We start from the raw sequence: 16,997 nt of genomic DNA on the forward strand, positions 1-16,997 counted from the left end.
AGGTACAGGAGAGAGAGAGAGAGAGAGGGGGAAAAAAATAATCAAAGGTGAATCAAGGTAATTGCAAAAAAAAATATTTTCTTAATTAATTAAAATTAATTATTAAATTATTTTTAATTATATGGATTTGGGGGATAAGGATTAAAATTTTGATAATAAACGGGATAAGGGATAATCCGAGATTAAGGGTCGTGGGATTTATTATACGTTTTTATTTATTACCACCGCGTTGATAAATTTTTCGTAGTAGTTTTTTTTTTTTTTTTTTACAAGTTGGTAACATTTTTTTAAAATTTACGTTGGTAGTACGATTGAACTCAACGTGGTATAAATTTTCTTTTGATAAATGAATGAGGAAAACGAATTTAATAATAATAATAATAATAAAATTTTTAAATACACCTGACTTCCTCATTAAGAAAAAAATGTTTTTCATTTTTTTTTTTTCTTTTGTTACCTGCCTGCTTTTTGTGTGCAGATAATTATCTATCGAAACGCGTTATCAGTCCTTTAGATAAAAAATAAAATTAATAATAAAATAAAAAAAAAAACCTTCGGTATCAATTTTTTTTTTTTTTTTTGTATAAAACTTTTTGATGAAATCAGGTGGATTTTTAAATTTTTTTTTTGTTTCTTCCTCCAATTAATTTAAAATAAAAAAAAAAACACAAAAATTATTATTATTATTATTAATATTATTATTATTATTACGTATAAAAAAAAAGAGAAAAAAAAAAAAAAAAACTCACCTGTTCGGTGGGTAAGTAAGTTCAGGGTTTAATAAACGTGATGCAAGGTGCATGAAGGGATTTTTTATTATATTTTTAATATTATTATTATTATTATTATTATTATTATTATTATTTTCGTGTCTCGCAAATACGTAACGAAACGTACCTGAAACAAAACGAAAAAAAAAAAAAAATTTTTCATACATATACGTTTATAATTTCTACCGCACGAAATCATGAAATTGTTAAAGAGAAAAAAAACAAATCGATCGATCGATTTTATCATTTTCCAATAATCGATTATCGATAATCAATTAATTACTCTCAATGTAAAGTAATAAATAAATTTTTAATTTTTTTTTTTTAAAGTTCGAAAATTGCAAAAGAGAGACAAAATGAAAACTAAAAAATTGAATATAGGTTGAGGACTTTAACCTGTGATCTATTTTTAAGGGTAACGGGGGGGTGGGAGTAGGGGGCATCAAGTAAAATTTACCCTTGTAAAATTATTAAATATAACCTGAAGGGTGGTGGTGGTGAAATAATATTTTTTTTCTTTTTTAAATGCCGAAATTTCCGCGTGCATTCAACAGAACATACATGCATTGTTTTTGTTTTTTTTTTTTTTCCTTCCTTTTTGTAGTCGAGTGGTTGTAAATAATAGTAACGGGGAGAGCGTGGGGGACAGGGGGCGGGCGGGGAAAAGAAACGCAGTAAATAAATAAATAATAACAAATGTTTCATGTGCCTTAAGTTTAAGAAATCCCAGTCAGCCAACCAAAAAGAAAAAAAAAAAAAAAATATGAACTCTCGAATCTTTTTTTCTAAAACATTGAAAACAATTGTAATTGTCCTTTGATGAAGTCCCTAAAAATTTGTTTCGATTCATGAACTTGACTGTTTAACAAAAAAAAAAAAAAAAAAGAAAAAGATTCTTTATATTTCGAATGATGGATCCAGGTGATGGGAATAACTTTAAGAACACACAACGTAAACTAAAATTTCTTTCTTTTTTCTTCTTCCTCCTCTTCCTTTTTCACCTCCACTTCCTCTTTCTTCTCTTCCTCTTCTTCCTCTTCTTCTTATTTTGAAAAAGGTGCAAGAAACAATTTTTTTTCTTTTCTTTTTTTTTTTGGAAAAAAAATATTTTTTTTTGTTGTTGATAATTTTACGGATTTTAAAATTTAGTTTTTGTGGTTTCATTATTATTATTATTATTATTATTATTATTATTATTATTATTATCATTACATATTTTCACAAAGCAAAAAAAAAAAAGGTTTCAATACTATTTAATTTGTATATTATTTACCACTCGATAATTTTCTTTTATTCTTTTTCAATCTTTTTTTTTTTTTCTCCACGAAACTCCCTATTCATTCCCTCACGCCTCCCGCTCCCCGCCCCCTTCAAAATAAATGATTTGTTAATTTTATTAAGATGAATAAAAACAATGCAAATGATAAAACAAAAGTTTTTTTTTCCTTTAACAAAAACAGATGGTTTCGAATCGAAAAACCAGAAAAAAACAAAAACAACTCCAGCGAAAGGTTTAAAAAAAAAAACAAAACAATGATGATGATGATGATGATGATGATATTAATATTAATAATAATGATAATAATAAAAGATTACAAACCATGGGGGTAGCAGGGGAATTCGTTGTGACATCACCTGCAGAATCAAAATAAAAACTTTTTGGGATTCAAAAAAAAATTTTTTTTTTTTATTTTTTATTATTTTTCTTTTGTTGTTCGATACTATGAAAATTATCATTTTAAACAATAATAATAATAATGGATCATTGTATCGTTTTATTATTATTATTATTATTATTATTTTACGCATAAAATGTCTCAATTAAATTGTTTTTTTTTTATCGATGAGTATTAAAACCCACGACACGACAACGACAACAACGACAAATTTAAATTTCAATTGATTTTATGTTAATGACGTCATAATTTAAATTTTTTTTTCTTTTTTTACCATAATAATAATTTTAACGTTCAAAATAATAATAATAATTTTGCCACGAAAAGTGAAATTATTTTTGCAGGACAAAAAATTTAAAATAAAATTTTCGCGTGATAAACCATTATACCACGAGATGGTAATTTAACAGGTTTTCATTATTTAATAAATTTATTTATTTATTTATTTATTAATTAATAATTTATATTCGCATCTTGTATAAAATAAATTTTTTTTTGTTGCATGCATATACATATAAAAAATTTAAAAATGGCGGTGTGGGTGGTGCATGTAGTTTCAGTTTTCTTTTTTTTTCTTCGTTTTTCTAATGCATTTTCTTATGACTGCTAAAAAATTCGTTGGTTTTCTTTTTTTTTAAAAAAAATACTCTGATGAAAAAATGTAAGCTAAAAAGAGATAGAAAAGAGCTAAAGAGAGAGAGAGAGAGAGAGAGAGAGAAAAAAAAAAATGAACCGAAACGATTTTGTTTAAGGCGGTTTCTCTCTATTTAACCCGTAAACATTTTTTTTTTTTTTTTTTTCATGGTTTTGAAGTAAATTGTTTTTCCTTTCCACTGATTGTTTATGGCTACATCGATTAGACCGATGGATAGTTGTGAAAAAAAAAAAGAAAAAAAAATTGTAGGAATTTGTTGTTGTTTTTCTTTGTGTCTGAAAAAGTGGCAAAAATCGACACACACAACCTATTAGAAATGAATAAAATTTAAAAGATGATAATTCATAATAATCCAGGTAAAAAAATTTTCTTTGCATTCTTAGCAAGTGCAACGAATGTTCTTTCATCTCACTCTCTCTCTCTTTCTCTCTCTCTCGTATTTCGGTACGCAAAAACCGTAACTAATTATTAACAATGGAGATATGTCACGTAGGAGACTAAAACAATGTTTAGGTGAAAAAAAAATAACGTAAATAATTTTTTTTTTTTTTTACCTCATGCTTATTACTACCACCACCCTGTTTTCTCTTCTTTTAATATTAATAATAATAATAATTTTAATTGGGTAATTTTTTTTTTTTTTAATACTTATTCACTCGTCTTTCCATGTGTTTGATTATGTTTTTTTTTTTTTTAAACATCTTTTCTTTTTTTTTTTTTTCATTGTAAATGACAAAACCTTTAAACAACTTAGGATTATTCTATTTCTTTTAGTTTTAATGTCAATAGTGTCAATGCCACATCTTCTTCCGGTTTTCTTTTTCTTATCCAAATGCTTTCTTAACCATATTTTTTTTCTTCTGATGGGTAATTTCATATGGTTTAAAATCGACTTCCTGAGCATGCGCTTTATAAATTAAACACGTGTTAAAATTATGATGATCCAGACTTCCGCGTTTAAAAAACTCATCGTTTTTTTTTTTTTTTTTTTGGGTAAGGGTGAGGGGGGAAAAAGAGAGTAATTGCAAGTTTTTGTTCCTTTGGGAGTCTTGGTACCTTGATCGATTTCCTTTCCTTCACGTTTTTATTTTTAAATCAATCACAATTATCGGGGTTTATAAGGATCAGGTATAGGCACGCAAGATGTAACGTCGACATCTTTTTTTTTCTAATTTTCCTTTACATCGCGGGGCTACCTTTAAATAAATGAGAAAAATCGATGACGTAATCAAAATTTAAAAAAAACTTCACAAGTGGTCACGATACAAAATACTTTTTTTTACCTTCTTTTTTTTCGTCATTTCCGTTTTTGAGACAAAAAAAGAAAACTAAAAGTCAAAAATAGAAATAAATAAAAAACTCAAATTTTTTTTTAAATTAACCACGACTTGCCTTTTTTTTTTTTTTATAACTCGAAATGATTTTTTTTTAGGGAGAAGAGGATCAATGCTCCATTTGTAAGTGGTTGCTCTCGATTCAAGTTCATGTCTTTCAACTTCCGCCATATGCCGCCTTACCAAGTTGAAAACAGTTGCCTTTAAAACTAGATCAGGTCAGTTGAACATTAAATTTCCGGTATGTCCTCACCTGGAAGACTGTTTTTTTGCACCCTCTTCTTAACAGGGTTCAAAAGTCTAGTGCTTCCTCCCATGTGCATTTATCATCATTATTATTATTATTTTTCTCCCAATCTCCGGGTAATTTTATAAAAACACATTCGCGATTATAAAACCATTAAAAAAAATTAACGATTAAATAAATCGTAAATGTAAAAAAATCAACGGTCGGTCAACAAACAAACAAACACCGAAAAAAATTTATAATCGGAAATCCCCGTGATGACGTATAACGGTTCCTGTTTTATTTGCAAACGGTATAAATTTTTTTGATATTTAAGTATAATTTATTACGTCACATTTGACGTAATAAATCACAAAAAATACAATGAAATTATACAAACAATGCGTAACAACAGGTATTATTAAAATATTATTTTTAGGGTAGTCGAATAGAATGGAAAAAAAAAAAAAATTTTTTTTTTTTTCATAACTAAAATATTCCCCTCGAATTTAAGTTGGTAAAACTGCACAACAAACGTTTTCTTTTCTTTCTCCATTGTTTTCATACGTTTTTGTGAAATTAAAAGGTTTTCAAAGTCAATAATAACAAACGAGAGAAAAATATTATTATTAATTGAAAAATTAACCATTTTAATTATGAAATTTTTCATAAATGAATTACCCCCCCCTCTCTCTCTCTCTCTCTCTCTCTCTGCACAGTAACAGAAGTCATAATAGTTTTTTTTTTTTTTAAATTATTTTTTCAATAAAGCTACCAACAAAACAAAAACAAAAACGTTTTTAAAAATTGTTTTTTAATAGTATTTAAGAGGTGGCTGTGAAAATTATTAAAAACCGGAAACGGTGAGTGAAGGAAAAAAAAGAGTCAAGCAAACAGGCGTAACTATCTTTCTCTCTCGCTCTCTCTCTTTCTCTCTCTCTCTCGAACAAAACGAATTAATAAAAAAAAAAAAACCTTTTTAAAACGATTATTCCAGTCGAGTTTAATGAATTTCGGATAATGGATTTGAACTCGAAATTAAATAACGTAAACAAAACACTTATTATTATTATTTTTAATAATGATAATAATGATAATAATAATAAATGTAAAATGCATCAAATGTTACTTACTACTACTAATTTGTCAGAACGTCATCAAACCAGAAAAAAATACAAACATTATTATTATTATTATTATTATTATTATTATTATTATTATTATTATTATTAAAAAAATCACCGCACGATAAAGTCGTATAAGAAAAAAAAAAAAAATGTTTTAATGAAATAAAATTGCACGTCGTACTAAAGTTATTATTATTATTATTATTATTATTATTATTATTGTACGGTAATAAATTTTGTGGTAAATTAATTTGTATTTAAATTGAAAAGATATGAGAGAGAGAGAGGTAGAGAGAGATAGAGAGAGAGGGAAAAAAGTTATTAAACAAACTTAGAAACATTTTATTATTAATAAATTGTTAATTAATTTAAATAAATGATTACTTATTGGATTACAAAAGGTACGAACCGTAATATTAACAAATAAAATTAACGAGGAAAAAAAAAAATTCATGTGCAATTACACTTATATAAAAAAAACATACATAATAATGATTATTGATGTCGAAGTAAAATGTTTACGTTCTTAATTATTTATATATATAAATAATAATAATAATAAAAATAATTCTTTGATCTCGTACTTGTTTTTAAATGAGTGATCGTATAAAGTTATTATTGAATTATTAAATTTTTATTTAATTAATTAATTAATTAATTAATTAAAAGGAAGCAGAAGTTAAAAAAAAAAAAAACAAGATGAAGAAGAATTGTGTTACATAAAAAGTTAATTGATTTAAAAAAATAAAATAATCAGATAAAAAATTCATTTAAACAAAGCAATTCAAATTTTAAATTAAAGCACTTTAAAAAAAAAAATCAAATGTAGAAGAGAGAGAGAGAGAGAGAGAGAAAGAAAGAAAAAAGGTACGGTAATTATATAATGACAAAAAGAGACGAGATATATAAATATAGAGAGAGAGAGAGAGAGTAAAAATTCAACATTTTAAAAATTCTAATTATTATTTAAAAAAAAAAAAAAACGTTTAAGAGACATTTTATACTAAACGTAATCGGTTATAAGATGAGGGTGGGAGGGGAGGGGGTGGGGGAAAAGGAAAAAAAATCATTTAAGAATTTAAATATATTTTTAAATAATAATAATAATAATAAAAAAAAAGTAAAACGCAACCTTTGTCATAAATATTATTTTCTATTAGTCATTTATGTAATAACTATAAATGAAAATTTCACGGCAGATTTACAATAATAGAATAAAAAAAAAAAAAACGGTTAAACTAATGGGGCTTTCTAGTTATTTATTTATATGTATAAGGTAGCTTTTTATTTAGCGCGTTTTTTTTTTTTTTTTTTTTCATACGACAACCTCTTTGTACGTATACATACACATCTCACGTGACCACACGCACGCACGCTTGCACAAACGCGAGAAAACCTAATACGAACAAGGAGGTTTACATATTACGACAATATACAATGTGCATACGACCTCCTCCTCTTCCTCTTCCTCCTCCTCTTTCTCTCGTGTTTTTAAAGCTTAAAGCTGTGTTTTAAACAAACCGGTTTTATTTATCCGACATTTTTTATTTCCACCTCAACTCGTTTTTTTTATAAATTTCTCATTGTGCATTTTTTTTCTTCTTCTTCTTCTTCTGCAGTTTTATATTTACTAAATGAGTGATGAGCTTAAAATTTTTTCATTTCAAAATATCACGTTCGTCGGAACTATGGTGGAATTTCAATCGGTATTTATCTTGTATATTTTTCAATTATTATTTATTTAATAACAACAACAACAACAACAGACAGACGAGTTTGTGTTTGTTTCGCATATTCGAAAAATTTATCATTTGAATGTGTCAACGTTATTGGTTGGTTGGTTTTCCAAACGATGATGTTTCCTTTTTACAAACTTGTTTATTAATCAATTGTTAATTTTTAGAAAATTTTCTCATGGAAAAGAAAAAATTGTTTTTTCCTTTCCTTTGGGCGAATACAAAGCCTGTGTTGCACACAGTCATGCATTCTAGAACTTTCGTAGAAATAAATCAAAATTTTAAAATATATCTTAGTTCCTCGCGCGCGGGGGTGGTGGGTTGGGGTGGCAGATGGTTGTTATCCTTATTAAAAAAACTATTATTATTATTTTCGAAAGACAATTTATTATTATTATTATTATAAATTTTTCTACACGCGCGTAAACTAATTTTTATTGTAAACAGATAAAAAAAAATAATAATAATAATTTTATCAAAACATTGATAACAAACATTTATGAAATTGTTGCATTCGACAAACGATTTATTATTATTATTATTATATATTTACACGTTTTATCGTTATTAATATTATTAATAATAATAATATTATTATTAAATCCATTTCAACGGATATATTTAATCAGTAACGTGTGACGTACGATAAGGAAAAAAATTTCCCACGATTTTATCTATCCCGTTCTTACGTACATAAAATTTTATTTTTTTATTTATTTTTTTCGTAAAAAATCGATTTTAATAATAATAATGATAATGATAATTTTAAAAACAATTAAACGGGTAAAAAAAATTGTCGTGGGGATTAGTAATCGAAAAATAATATTAAAAAAAAAAATTCAATATACACAAATCGATAATCAATAATCGATATTTTTTAATATTCCACGATACAAAAAAAAAGTGGGAATACATATGGGAATGTTTTGTGTATTATTCGCATGAAACCGGGGGGAGGAGGAGGAGGAGGAGGACGGGATTAAAGGGCAATGGCATTGTATGACTGGGTCACTGTACCATATTTATTATTCCTCCTACAACACACAAACACCTTTTTTATTAACCAAACCTTGCCGATTTTTCTACCCATATTAGAAATTGTGCAATTTCCTGTTTAGTTCAGAAAAATTCGAGTATTATTATTATTATTATTATTAATTAAAATATAATCGGGTCACTTTTTAAAAATAATAATAATAATAATTCTTTTTTTTTTTTTTTGTGGAGTTGGAAAAGAACATCGGGGGGAGACACACATTTCGTCAATCCGAAATAATCCGAGTTCGTTTTTTTTTTTCCAACGGGGGGAGAGAGTGAAAGAGAGAGGAGGGGGAAGAAGGGGGGGTAGGGAGGAAAGGAAGGGAAATATTCGACCTGCGGCCTGACGATATTTTAATGCCAGGTGATTCCTTCCTTCCTTTATTTTCCGTAGGTTTTTTTTTTCAAAAAAAAAAAAAAAAAAAAAAACCGGGATGATTTTTTTACGTTGGATTACAAGGCAAACAAACATCTGTCCGCTATTCGGTTTATTTTTTATTTATTTATTTATTTATGTATTTGAATATTAATAACCGTCGATTAATAAATTCGATACTCGGAAATGAAAAATAAATTAATAAAATAATTTTACGGTCGTTAAGTAAAAATTTTTTAAAATGGCTTCCTTAAAAAAAAAAAAACCGATCGTTTTTTTATTTTGCACAACCGAAGTGTAAATGAATGAAAAAAATAAATAAAAAACGTTTAAAATTTAATATAAATAATAATAATAATAATGATGATGATGATGCTGATGATATTTTCTTTAGGCCTAGGCCAAAATGAATTGGCGTGAGAGTCTCACGTCTATATTTGTACATATAATTATTATTATTATGACCATTATCATCCGAATGATCATTACCGAAAGTTAAATATGACATGCCGCCCACTCTCCATCTCTCTCTCTCTCACACACACGTTATATATTTGACCTGAATAAAATAAATTAAAACATTTGTTTAACCTCCATTCATCTCCCACCAAAAAAAAAAAAAAAAAATTTTTTTTTTTTCATTGTTTCTAATTATAAGTCATCGCAAATGTTGACTAGACTAGAAACGGGGAAAAATAGATGGGTCAATGATTTCTCTCTTCTCTTATCAAAACAAGGTCAAATATAACTGATGATGATGATGATGATGATGATAGCTTATTGAATATAAACAATCAATAAAAAATCGATTTACCCGATGAAAAATTTTAACGTTTTTTTGACGGACAAATTGATTTTTTTAGGCGTTGTCAACAACGTCAACAACACGCGCGTGACGTTTTCAAATGGCGATTCATACAAAAAATTTCTTTTTTTTTTCATTCGAACCGAATCGCTACGTTTTATTATCATTATTATTATTATTATTATTATTATTTCGATCGAATATTTATTAGGCGTAATGACATGTTAAAAAAAAATTCATTGATTTTTTTTTCGTTGTGAAAAAAGGAAATGGTACAAAAAAAAAAAATATGCCGGATGGTAGGTTTAGGTAAAAAAAAAAATCCTTGAACTAATAAAATGAAAAAAAAAAAAGATTCGTTTTGTCAAGTTGGTAACACTGCTGCAATTTTTTTTTTTTAAAAATAACCAAACCTTTCGATATCGCAATAAAAAAAAAAAAAAAATTTCCGTGAACACGTGATATAATATCATACCTGCCTATGCTTCCTGTTTTTTTTTTTTTTTTTTTTCAATACCTTAAAATCTGGTTTATTGATATATTTATATAGGAGAAGAAGGAAAAATTGAGGAGGGAAGGAGGGGGGGCTTTTGCCTCCCATATGTCGCTTCTTCCTGTTCCTCATCATCATCATCATCATCATCTTTTTTTTTTTTAAATAATACGAAACTATTTTTTAAAGATTTTTTTTTTAAACGTATTTCCGGTTGTTTTTATTCATATGAATACGTACGTACGTAAATATAATTAATCACGTGTCAAAATTATTTATTTATTTATTTTTTTAAACGAAAAATAATTTTAATAATAATAATAATAAATAAACGTTTTTTTTTTTAAATTTAAATTTCGAACCTTTTACAAAACGAACGCGTACATGTTTAAATTTATGCTGTAATTCATTCATTTATTTTTATTTTTTTTCTAAGAAAAAATAGTCACTTAAATGGTGGCAGTAGTAGTAGTGGTGGTAATAATAATAATAATAATAATTTCTCAGTATTTTTTTCATTATTATTATTATTAATACGTAGGAGTAGTAAAAACCGAGGTAAAAGGTCAAACATTGGTATAACGTGTGGCATATTTTTCAATGAATCAACTACAACAAACAACAACCATTTGTAGTAATTGATTTTTTTTTTTTCCAATTTGAACGAAACTCACAGAAAAACGTCGATATTATTATTATTATTATTATTATTATTATTTATAAATTTTCTAAATGATTCGAGAAAGTCTTTTTTTTTTTTAAACTGTTTTGTGATCCCTTTTAGGTTTTTTCCGGATGATTTTTTCCTTTTTTCGAATTGAAGCCCCTTAAATAATTTTTTTTTTTTTTGGGGAGTTTTAATGGCTTCAAAATAATATCGATTCCATAATGATGACTTGTGCATTTTTTTTTTTTTCCAGTTGCATAACGTTTCCTTGTTGCGGTGCATTTTTCTCTTCAAATATGATATCAAACAACAATAAGGTAGGAAACGTTTTTCTATTGTATTTTATCCAAAAAAAAAAAAAATAAGGTTTTTAGTTTAATAGTAATCAATGAACTGAATAATAATAATAAAAAAAAAAATCGAGATTATTGTGGGGGGAGGGAAGGGAAGGTAAATTTAAACGCACATTTTTTACATTTCGGTATTTTTTTACTAAATTTATTTCTGAGTTACGAAATTAAATATTTTTAAAACTTTTTGTGGCAAAAAAGTGGAAAAATCGGGAAGGGGGAGAGGGGAGACGGTGGCAGATTGTGTTTCCATCATTTTCCAACGGATAGATAAAAAATTTTTAATGGAAGATGAAAAAAAAAAAAAAATTAATAATCCAGATGTGCGTGCGTGTGTGTGTGTGTGTATGAATATTTCAAAGGATTGGCAAATAAGAAGTTTTTAAATTCAGAAGAAGAAGAAGAAAAAAAATTAAAGCAACAGTTGTATGCGTACCAGATGTCCCCGGTGTTCGGTGATGGAAAGAAAGCGATTTCTTAAGGGTTGAACATGGCAAGGAAACAAAAGATGTTCAATAACCCTTTCAAATAAAAAAAATTTTTCGAAAGAAACAACACAAAAAAAAAACTTGAAGACACCGGGTGGAAGATATATCCGGTTGATAGTAAAGAAAAAAAAAAAAATGAGGAAGGAAAGACGTCGCAAATCTGTTGCATATTTGGGTCGTAGAGCACGTGCCAAAGGGTCGGATATGTTCCTGCGCAGGAGGATATACAATAGAAGAAAACTAGGGTTGCAAATCTTCATTCATCCCTTTTGACCTAGTCCAATTATCATCGGAGGGTGGCAAATGAACCACGCAACAGTTGGACTTGGTGGTGTCGCATCTGCCGTGCAACAGATTTTAAAATCTGTCCAAAAATAACGACAAACAACAACCAGATCAACAACAACCTTGTGGAAAATATTAATTTTTATAAAGTGCCTGATTTTATTATACCAAAGCAACAGATTGCAAGGAAAACCAAACACCTTTCGAAAAAACCTGAAATTTTTTTTTTTTTCTACCATCGAAATTTAGGTTTTTAAAAAAAAAAATTTTTTTCGTGGCATTAACAAATCGCTAAACCCACGTCAAAAATCATTCGAGTCATTCATTCTCGTTTAACATTCGGAAATTTTTATTCGGGCAAAAAAAAAAAATTATTGGTACATAACAATCGATTTCCATTAATAATAATAATAATAATAAATTTTTTTTAAAAAAAATTTCCTTATAATTAATTTCGTAAATTTCATAATTAAAAAAAAAAAATTTTTTTTAATTATTTAAGAGAGAGAGAGAGAGAGAAATTTTTTTTTTATATATAAAATAATTCAATAATAAATTAATAATAAATAATTTCGTTTGAATTTTTTTCTTTGTAAATGAAATTTTTCTCGTAACGGATAATTTAATTAATGTAACATTAATAACCGTTAAGTTGGAAAGTAACCATGTTTTGCCCCCCCCCTCCCCTCTCTCTCCCCCCAAAGAAAAGAAAACTGGAAAATTTTTTTAAATGAAAAAACAATAAACAATAGATTTATTAAACAAAGCTCAGAATTGTTTTTTTTTCTATTAATCTAGTTTCTTATAACAATTATTAACGTTATACTTTTTTTTAAAAATAATTTTCACTTTTAATTGAGTTTGTTGTTGTTGTTGTTTGTTGTTTGTTGTTGTTGGTTTTAAAAGTAAAGGATACAATAAAAAAAAACTCCAGGAAAAATAATCGGAAAAAACCACAAAACACACACACAAAAACCCAATCGTGTTCTTGTGTAACGGAAAAGGGTGGAAAAAAAATCAAGGAAGTCAATTTAAGGGTTGAAAACCATCATCATCATCATCATCGATATATAAAAGATTTATTATCTAAAAGGATCGAAACCGGAAAAGGAAAAAGAGTTGATTTTTTAGTTTCCTTCCTTTAAAATCAGAATCAAATCTTTTTTAGGATAAGATATCTATCGATGATACAAAGCAAACCCTTTCGATAGAATTTCTTTTAATAAAAAAAAAACAAATGTCGATCACGGAAGTTGAACAATAAAAAAAGGGATTAAGTTCAAGGATTTTCCACCACCATATTATTTCATCCAGAAATTTTGAAAAAAATCTAAGAAGTGGAAAAAAAAAGTATTCAAACGAAACAAAAGTTAAAGAAAAGTTAAAGACGACGAGGACGAGGACATAAAACCGAGAATTAATAAAATAATAATAATGATAATAATTGAAAAAAAAATGGCCGGAGAGAAAGATGGCCTCGAGACTATTAATTCAATAGGTGTGTAATTTATATCGCGTAAATGAAATATTTAAACGATTTGTTATTAAATAAATTGTAATGAACCTTCATTCCCCCCCCCCCCGGGGACATGATCGAATAATAAATATATATTCATATAAATAGAGCACGCCTACGTGCCTAAAACACACACGCACGCGATTGCCACGCGACTCGAAACCATACGAAAACCTACGAAAATAACCGAAGAAAAAAAAAATACGCTTAGAAAACGCACACAAATTTTTTTTTTCATTTTTGGATATGGTTAAAAGAAACGAGAGGGAGAGAGAGAGAGATAGTGATAGACCCCCCCTGGCCGTGATTCGTCAGATGGGCAACAGGTAAAGAGAGAGAGAGAGAGAGAAAGAGAGAGAACCTTAAAACCAAATGTAAAATGTTTTTGGGCCCAGCAGATGTCTATCTATACATTTTAATCCCTTAAAAAAAAAATCTTGTTACCTTCTTTTGCCTCCTCTTTTTTTTTCGGAAGATTTTTTTCTTACCTTTTTTTTCTTTTTTTTTTGTCGGATTGGATGTACCTTGACGAAAAATAATAATAATAATAATAATAATAATAATAATAACAACCATCTGCTCTTATTATTAAAATTAATTAACTATAATACGTGGATTTTTTTTTCTTCTTTTTTTCATTTGCAATCGGTTGTTTTCAATATGGCTGCCGAAAAATAAAATTTCCGTATGTCGTTTTTTTTTTTTTTTTATAAATCGCGAAATATTAAAGATTACGTCGCGTTAAATTTTTGTGGTTGTTGTTTGTTGTCTGTACGATCCTCTTCCTTCAGCTCTTCGAAAAGAAAGTTTTTTTTAAAATTAATATTCCCTGACCTTGTTAATCAATCCGTGGAAATTTTTTTTACATACACAAACGCTTAACTCTCACACGAAAACGTATTTATCATAATAGAAAAAACATGATGATGATAATAATAATAATAAGACGTATGAAAAGTAAAAATTAATAATAATAATAATAATAACGGAAAAATCCGTTAAAAAAATTATTCGAATGTTGTAAATTCGGACGACGTAAACGATAATTTTTTCTTTTTTTTTATTTTCTCCAGTTTATTAACAATCGCGGTAAATTTATTTAAACATCAACTGGATAATAACGTATAACTGGAGAGGAAAAAATGAGAGGGATAGGGGAGTAGGGGGGAAGGAAAAAAAGGGAAATTTTGTGTCGACTGGAACTTGATACAATGATCATTATGTTACTTTATTCATTTTTTGTTTCCTCATGAGGAAAACAAGAATTCGAAATAATGTTAATGATAATTTCTCTAAAACAGGAACAATAAATGTTTTTTTTTACAATAATAATAATGATGACGATGATAATAATAATAAATCACGCGTTTTTTTTACAATTTTTTAATTGAGTACAAAATCGAGAGAACATCACGAAAAAAAAGAAAAACTGGTTACTCGCAAACTTAATTCTTTTTCATTTACTTAAGAATGTCGTTTAACGAATTTATTTATTTATTAACAAATCGATATATCGATCGATCGATCGATAATTTAAATCGAAATGAATCCAGATAATGAAAAAAAAAATTAAGTAAATAAATAAAAGAACAAACGAACGAACGTGAACGTGGAAGGAACAATTTTTTTTTTGTGAAATTTACGACACGATAAAAACGATCGTGGTTCCGGATGATATAAACAATAATAATAATAATAATACATACTTGTATATTTTTTAACGTGTCATCAAACAAGAAAAAAAAAAAAAAAAAACATTTTTAAATGTTAAGAAAGCGAAAAGTGAAAGTTTCACAAAAAAATCGTAATTAAATTAAATTTCGTAACGGAAAAAAATAAAAAATAAAATAAAGCGAAACTAATCACCTTTGTGTTGTTTTCATCTATGGATGTACGCGCACATACACACACGCATATGTATATATTCAATCGAAAAATCGATTTAAGATAATAATAATAAGAAGAAGAAAAAAGAAATTTTACATCGTGGTTATTTTGCCGTGGTAAAAAAAAAAATTATTCACACGTGAAACAGAAAATTTCTTTTTTTTTTGTTTGTTTGTTTTCAACAAACAAACAAAAAAAGAAAGAAAAAATAATTTTTTTTGTTGTTTAATAACCCCATTGAGGGTTGATCTTGGCAACATACAAAAAAAAGAAACGTAAAAAAAAAAAGTTGAGAAATTATAATTTTTGACACATTCAAGCGGAAGTTTCTCTCGATGACTCCATTTTTTTAAAAAAAAATTCTGTCGTCAAAACGAAAAGCCAAAAATTGTTATCTGAGTTCAAAAGAAAAAAATTTATTTTTAGTTACGTAAAAAAAAAATAAGGGAAAATGAATTACAAAAAAAAAAATGAAAGGAATTCAAATAAATAAAATACGATGGATCGATTGATCGATCGATCGATCGATCGATCCGTCGAACAAAGGAAAAAATGTCGGAAAAATTATTTATTGGGTTGGCCAATAAGTAACTGCGGATTTTACCAACGGACAGTTTGTCCATTTTTTTGAGTACGTTTACGTTTTTGTACAGACATGAACTTTTGATATGTTATTACTTGGTTCTTTCTGTAACATTCGGTACCATAATTTCATTCAAATCTTAAATAGTGCGCGAGCAAAAGACATACAAACATGGGGAGCCAAAGCGAGCATTTCCTCCACATTTTCCTTTTTTATTTTTGAAAAGGTGTTAATGCTTCACAAGTTCATAAAAAGTTGTGGGCTGTGTAGGGGGATGAAGCCTTAATAGAAGGGCAGTGTCAAAACTGGTTTGCGAAATTCCGTTCTGGAGATTTTTCTTTGCAAAATGAGGAGCGCTCCGGGCGCCAATTGGAGGTTAAAGATGAGCAAATAAAGGCCCTCATTGATTATGATCGGCATACTTCGACTAAGGACATTGAAAAGAAGCTAGATGTGTCACATACGTGCGTCAAAACCGTCTACGGCGTCTTGGATGCCAAAAGAAGCTTGATGCGTTACTTTGGGGAACGTTAGTTAACGAGGCGACTTGGTCTTTGGGATATGCTTCTTAAACGCAATGCGAATGGCCCTTTTTTGAAAGAATAGTCACCGGAGATGAAAAGTGGGTTGTCTATGATGACTTTTTGAGAAAAAGATCCTGGTTTAGGCAAGGAAACAGGCACCAACAACTTCTAAGACTGACATTCACCAAAAAAAGGTATTGTTATCATTTTGTTGGGATTACAAAGGCATAGGCTACTTTGAGCTGCTGCCACGAAATCAGATCATAAATTCAGAGGTTTACATTCGACAATTGACAAATTTAAATGATACCATCCAAGAAAAACGACCGGAGCTAGCCAATAGCAAAGGAATTGTCTTTCATTACCATAATGCCAGGCCCTCTCCATCTTTAGCCACTGGACAAAAACTACTGGAGCTAGGCTGGGATGTTTTGCTGCACCCTCTATATAGTCCCAAACTA

This window comes from Pediculus humanus, genomic scaffold (assembly GCF_000006295.1).
Source record: "Pediculus humanus corporis 1103172107673 genomic scaffold, whole genome shotgun sequence".
Lineage (NCBI taxonomy): Eukaryota > Metazoa > Arthropoda > Insecta > Psocodea > Pediculidae > Pediculus > Pediculus humanus.